Source organism: Propithecus coquereli, unplaced genomic scaffold (genome assembly GCF_000956105.1).
Source record: "Propithecus coquereli isolate 6110/MARCELLA unplaced genomic scaffold, Pcoq_1.0 Scaffold34, whole genome shotgun sequence".
In the NCBI taxonomy this organism is placed as follows: domain Eukaryota; kingdom Metazoa; phylum Chordata; class Mammalia; order Primates; family Indriidae; genus Propithecus; species Propithecus coquereli.
Window position 1 is genome coordinate 7,198,859 of NW_012149063.1, and position 5,543 is coordinate 7,204,401.

A 5,543-nucleotide genomic window follows, 5' to 3' on the forward strand; every position below is an offset into this window, starting at 1 on the left:
ACTACATGCGTATCTCTTCAGTGTACCGAGAGGAAACTGGTTGTATTGTTGGAAAATTTTCAGAGCTTTTTGAACTGAAGGAATCCCGAAAATAGAGCTCCACTTTGAAACCTAAAGAAACCCTGTAGTTGAATTAGCCTTTCGGAATCAAAATTATTACAAATTTTAAAATATTTATACTCTGATCCCACTTAATATCTCCACAAGTATTTGTCCTTTACAATCGTCTACCTTGCTTTGCATCTTAAACTTTTCTGTCTGGCAACTTCAGTGTCTTCCAATCATCTTGGCAGTTTTAGTGCAAAGATACAAAACTATATGGCTTACTAAGAAAAATCACAGTAAGCTAAGGGTAGGTTAAAGGATCTGAAACTTAGCAGGAGAAAATGAACAGAAATTGAAGCTATGGAAAAGGCATGCATTCTGTTCCTCTTCAACTCTCGTTTTTCTATCTTCTTCACTTTTATCTGCCTTCTTTGTTTCCGTTGCCTGACTACTTTTTTAAAAAAAATGTGAACATCTTAATTATCTTAAGGCGAAAAGGATTTCTGTTTAGAAAGTATGAAGATTAATTCAATTAAATAAATACTTACTGAGCTTTGACTATGAGGGGAATATTAGAAGATAGGCCTGGAAAGGTAGCTTGTCCGATGTTCCTTAGCTTAGTCTTAGAACTTAAACCTGGGTCTGTGGAAATGGCACCGATGAGGTTGGCACAGTGGCAGCGGAAGAGGGGTTTGGGGACACATGGCGAAGGGGGTTCTTCAGTCGGATTCAGGAATGAGAATGTGAAACAGAGGATATGGCGGCCTAACTATTCGTATGCCTTTGTGGGGAGCGTTTGCAAAGGACAAGGCTTTGCATTTCAAAGAAAACCGAAGATTCAGCAAAATTACAAGAAATTGTTATGAAAGAAAAAGAAGTCTCAAACACCACAGGAATCCCAATTCAAAGATCGATACACAGATCATCTGAAACATCTCCATTTAGCTGAAGAGGAAAGACTCAGGAAGCAACTAAGAAAAGTTGACCAACCTTTGTCAGAAGAGCAAGTTGGCTGGGCGCGGTGGCTCACGCCTGTAATCCTAGCTCTCTGGGAGGCCGAGGCGGGCGGATTGTTTGAGCTCAGGAGTTCGAGACCAGCCTGAGCAAGAGCGAGACCCCGTCTCTACTAAAATTAGAAAGAAATTAATTGGACAACTAAAAATATATAGAAAAAATTAGCCGGGCATGGTGGCACATGCCTGTAGTCCCAGCTACTCGGGAGGCTGAGGCAGGAGGATTGCTTGAGCCCAGGAGTTTGAGGTTGCTGTGAGCTAGACTGACGCCACGGCACTCTAGCCCAGGCAACACAGTGAGACTCTGTCCAAAAAAAAAAAAAAAAAAAAAGAAGAGCAAGTTGACCAGCCTTTGCCTGAAGAACAGTGTAGCATTGACCAGGCTTTGTCTGAAGATCATTGTAGCTTTGACCAGGCTCAGCCAGAAAAACAATGTAAAGTCCTTTAATATTCCAAAGAAATATAAAAAGAAAACATCAAATCAAAAAGCACAAGAAGAATATGAACAGGTACAAGCTAAGTGTGCTGCTAAGAAATAAGAATTTGAGAGGCAAAAACAAGAGAGAAGCTCAAAGGTGCTACAAAAAGAAGAAAATGAAAGTTTTCAAAATATTGAGTAAAAAGACTAAAAAAGGCCAACCAAACCTGAATTTACAGATGAAGTATCTTCTTCAAAAAATACAAGAAAAAAATTAAATCAGATATTTTTTTCCTTACAGGTTAAAGTATCTGCTGTCTATTAAGTTCTTTTGTATGTGTAATGAACTTGATTTGTCAACATAAACTAGATTGCTAAACTGTGCTAAATACAAAATGTCCCAATATTTTTGTTCTTGTAAAAGAAACTTTTCTATATATGCTCTACATAATAAGACATGTTTCTTATTTATTTGCCTCTGATGGAAGGTTGGCCTGAAGAACTGAAAGAACCTTCAATTTGGGAGACAGGCTCAAGCATGCAGTACTTTCGTACCATATGAAATTTGTATGAAATAAAATGTTTGCAAATAAAAAAAACTTAAACCTTATCTTTTGAGCACAGTAAAGCCATTTAATATTTTTTTCACAGGAACATGTCATAATGATCACACTATTTTTGGGTGTGTAATCTGGAAGCTTTCCCAGAATTAGCTGAAAGAGAATGAAGGCAAGAAAAAGTGTGGTGACTTTGGGAAGAACCAAGACATAAGGATATGAAGACCTGCTCTGGAGTGATGATAATGAAAAGAATGGAATAGGCCTGAGAGACATTACAAAAGGAGAAGTGGTGAGACTCAATTACTGATGGAGCTAGAGATGAAGAAGGACTTAATGGACCTATGTATGTATTTTCTCATCCATTACAATAAAGAAAAGGAATTGTGTTGGAGAGCTTCCAATATCCTTTCCCGACCTAAAATCTCATGGTTTTCTATCATTCTGTTATCTGAAGATGAGGAAGAAATATCTCAAAGGGGGAAGCAGATACAAGGAAAGGATAATGAATTTGGTTTTAGACCTAAAATCTAAAACCTTGAGAAATTATCTAGTTCAATCTTCTCTCTTGAAGAAGTTAATCATCCTCTCCATTTGAGGCCCTAGGAGATTAAGCAATTGGTCTAAGTACTCCCAGCTAGTCAATAAGAGAGAATGAGAAGAAAAGCTCTCACTGTCCCATGAACTAACTGCTCATGACCACATCGGCACATGTATGCAGAGACTTCTGGTAACCCCCTGAAGAGAACACAGAAGCTCAAGAGACAGAGCAGAGCTAACGATGCGGTTTGAAGAGACATCTACATGGAGTAGATGAGTCTTCTGAGAAGAGCAGCTAGTGGAAGGAAACTCTAGGAAAAAAGTGTACACAGAGGTGAAAGACTTCATTAAAAAGTCACTCTTAGATAAGCAATTACTGATAAATGCCATAAGAAAGTAATTTAATTCCACTATCATATCTGCTAATCATTCTGTGAGATGCTGACCTATACTATACTATTAACTGAAAAAAGGGAATAAAAGCTAAAAGTTATGCAGAACAATGGAGGAACAACTGTAAATTAATCTTAACTTCCACTTACAAATAAATGGGACCTGTAGCCTTCAAATGCATTGATACCCCCATTTCCCTCAACTCCAGCTGATCAAAATTGATGGGAGGAATAAACCAAGTGGTTTAATATAATGACGAGGGTCATATAAAATATGTGTTGAGGCAATGTGATGTACATGTAGATTCCTGGTAAATTTTACTTTTTCCAAAATGAAGTAATTCTAATGTTTTTTTCCTGATTATGAAAGTAATAAGTAACAATTTTAAAATATTCAGATGATATAGATAAGGGAATGAAGAACATGAAAATGACACCTGTGGATAACTTAGGTTAATATTTTACCATGTATCATTTTTTCTAGGCAACTATAGATTATTTAAGAAAAATAGGATTATACAATACATATGACTTTTTATTCACATAAATTTTAGTAAGCCTTTTCATTTAATAATATATCATTAACATTTTTATCCATATAGATAGATCTATATCATAATTTTTAATGCCTGTTGGGTATTCCCTAGTGAAATTTTGAGGATGATCTTCACTGAAAAAGTAGAAACTCTGGGCCATCCATAAAATCTAATCAAAGTTGAGTAAAGAAGAGAAAGACAAAAGAGTGGCTTAAAATGTGTTGTTTGACTATATGTAATATGATGTCAAATTTCTTTAAAAACATTTAGTTTGTTTCTTTAAAATGCCCCACTCCCTTCCCAACAGCACCATTTTCTCTTCAGGGATCCATGTGTTTCCAGACAAGTTGATTTCACTCTGCCTTTGGGGGTGATGTAACTAACCTAGGCTATCCAATCAGTACATTCCGTCTCTTTGGACTTAATGATTGAGTCAGAGTGGGCATTGACCATAAAATAGTTTAATAGAATGACTGTCAGGACTTTTGCAGAGAATGCTGATATTCTCTTTCTTGTTGGACAAGAGGAAGATGCTGACAGACATCTTGGGGCCATGAGAGAAGTCAGTCTTAGAAAGACGCAGAGACCAAGATAGGCACAGTAGGGAGAAGGAAATGAACAAGGACCTTGGACTTTTCATTTATGTGAACCAGTCAGTTTTCTTTATGGTATAAACAAGTTTGAGGTTTTCTATTACTTAAAATCAAAAGCATAGGAAAAAAATGCTAAGATAAAATGCCAACAATGATTATCCCTGAGTGGTAAGAATACACATGATTTTAATTCTTTTCTGTGTAGAAAAGTTCCCCAAATTTTTACCAAAAAAAGTATATTAATTTTATCAGGAAGAATTCTGAAATAAGTCATAAAGTATATACTTTGGTTATATGAAAACAGTGAAAAATACCTAATAATAATCTTCTAAAACAAACTTTAAAACCACTACCATGTATTAAACCAGGTAGGTATACAAAATCCATCGAGAAAATAGAATGATTTAAGAGCACTGATACGGTGCAGTATATGAACTTAGAGAAGGCAAAGGCCTTGTTTTTGTTAATCTTTGTATCCCCAGCATTTAAATTATACTTTCCATGACATATGGCAGTGCATAAATGGTTTTTGAATGATTGAATGAAACATAATTGCCTACCAGCTATCTAGGAAGTTGAAGTGTACTTCTACTCAATGCGAGTTATTAGATACAAGCAACTGTGATATAACTCTTTTATAGTAACTGGATTTCTTATTTTTTCCAGCTTTTCACCTGGACTAGTTTTATAGCCTTATTTAAATATTCCCCCAAATTGTTGACTTATTTTTGTTATTGTAAATGCTATAATTAAATAATTTAATTTCTCATCTGTCAAGATAAAACCCTGAAAATTATCTTTTAAGTTAATATACACATATGTATGTGTGTGTTTGCATAAATATATAATAGCTTTTTTTCTCTCTTTCAATTTGCTACTGAAATATTCTCACAAAAGCAATAAAAGAAAGTGGAACCTGAACATCTTACCTGATTATTGATCTTGTTTGTTACCTCAGGTAGGGTTCAAATATCTTTAAATGGGCAGAGGCTTTTGTCCAGGTCAGGACTTAAGAAGTTAGGCAGAAAAATAATCCATCATGACCAAGTAGGCTTCATCCCAGACATGCAGGGATGGTTCAACATACACAAACCTATAAATGTAATTCACCACATAAATAGAAGCAAAAATAAAGACCATATGATCCTCTCAATAGACACAGAAAGAGCATTTGACAAAATTCAACACCCTTTTATGCTAAGAATGCTTAACAAACTAGGCATAAGTGAGACTTACCTAAAAATGATAAAGGCCACATATGACAAACCCACAGCCAACATCATACTGAATGGGTAAAAACTGAAAGCATTCCCACTTAGAACTGGAACCAGACAAGGTTGCCCTTTATCACCACTTCTATTCAACATAGCGCTGGAAGTCCTAGCCAGAGCAATCAGACAAGAGAAAGAACTCAAGGGCATCCAAATGGGGGCAGAAGAGATCAAACTA

General features: G+C 35.8%; 1 pseudogene; it reads left to right on the forward strand.

The window, feature by feature from the left end:
* Nucleotides 1-695: 695 nt before the first annotated feature.
* Nucleotides 696-1,754, forward strand: LOC105815520 (annotated as a pseudogene).
* Nucleotides 1,755-5,543: the final 3,789 nt, after the last annotated feature.